General features: G+C 41.1%; 1 protein-coding gene across 1 annotated transcript in view; it reads left to right on the forward strand.

The window, feature by feature from the left end:
• Msh4 (mutS homolog 4) overlaps positions 1 to 1,174 on the forward strand; it is a 42,025-nt gene that overhangs the window by 4,735 nt on the left and 36,116 nt on the right. The gene's annotated exons all lie outside the window — the stretch shown is intronic.

Genomic DNA, 1,174 nt, shown 5'->3' on the forward strand with positions numbered 1-1,174 from the left:
GCAGCTCTCTGAGCACTCGCTCCTCCCCGGGGGATCTCTCTCTGTCCTGTACTTGCTGTGTTACTGTTATCTAGAAAATGGCCTGGCCCACAATGCACATCTAGTTATTACCGAAATACATTTTTGTACAAGGTATATATTTATGATTTAATCATATTTAGATTATATATTGTAATTATATATTTAGATTTTCTCCAAATGAGTTATAATTTATTGCTTTGATAATAGTTGCTCATTTACCTCATAGTGAAAATCTTAATTAACTATAGGATGCTAGAAATTTGAGTCCCAGAAGAAAAACACAGTTAGCCAGACATGGAGGCCCATGGTTGTTATCTTAGTTAGCACTCTAGGGGGCTGAGGCAGGAGGATTGTTGCAAGTTTGAGGTCAGTTAGAGCTATACAGTAAGTTCCTGGCTAGTCAGGTCTACAAAGTGAGACTGTCAGCCAGCCAGTGATGCCACATTCCTTTAATCCCAGCACTCAGGAGGCAGAGACAGATGGATCTCTGAGTTCAAGACCAGTCTGGTCTACAGAGTGAGTTCTAGGACAGCCAGGACTACACAGAGAAACCCTGTCTTAAAAAAAAAAACAAACAAAAAGAAAAGAAAAACAAATTACTGTTATTCTCTCTCCCCCTCACTCATTTTCTTTTTCCTCCCCCACCCACTCCATCTCACTCTGTATCCCTGACTGGCCCGGAACGTGCTGTGTAGACCATATTGGCCTTGCCCCTTCAATGCTGGGGTTGGAGACATGCACCACTCTGTCTTCTGATAAGCAGTTGCAAGTGATGAACTTGAGAACACTGCTCTTTATAGCTGAGTGTGGGGCCCAAGCCTCAGCATTTGGAAAGACGATGCTCAACGATTATGGTAGATTCCAAACAGTCCTAAACTAGAGTAAGACTGCTTCAAAATCAAACAAATATTTGTCCATTGCTAAATCAGTTTTATAAGATTATTTAGTTTCCAAAATTGGCATTCTTGATATTTTTTTCTCTTTGGATTTAAGAAATCCTGTCTAAATGTTTTACATTTTCCTAATATCAAGGTGAATTGAATATCTCTTTCTGCTATCCTGAGTTTACACTGCTGTGCTGTGCTCACTCACAGGTGTCCCTGCTGTGCTGTGCTCACTCACAGGTGTCCCTGCTGTGCTGTGCTCACTCACA

The sequence above is a fragment of the Microtus ochrogaster genome, chromosome 21 (genome assembly GCF_000317375.1).
Source record: "Microtus ochrogaster isolate Prairie Vole_2 chromosome 21, MicOch1.0, whole genome shotgun sequence".
Lineage (NCBI taxonomy): Eukaryota > Metazoa > Chordata > Mammalia > Rodentia > Cricetidae > Microtus > Microtus ochrogaster.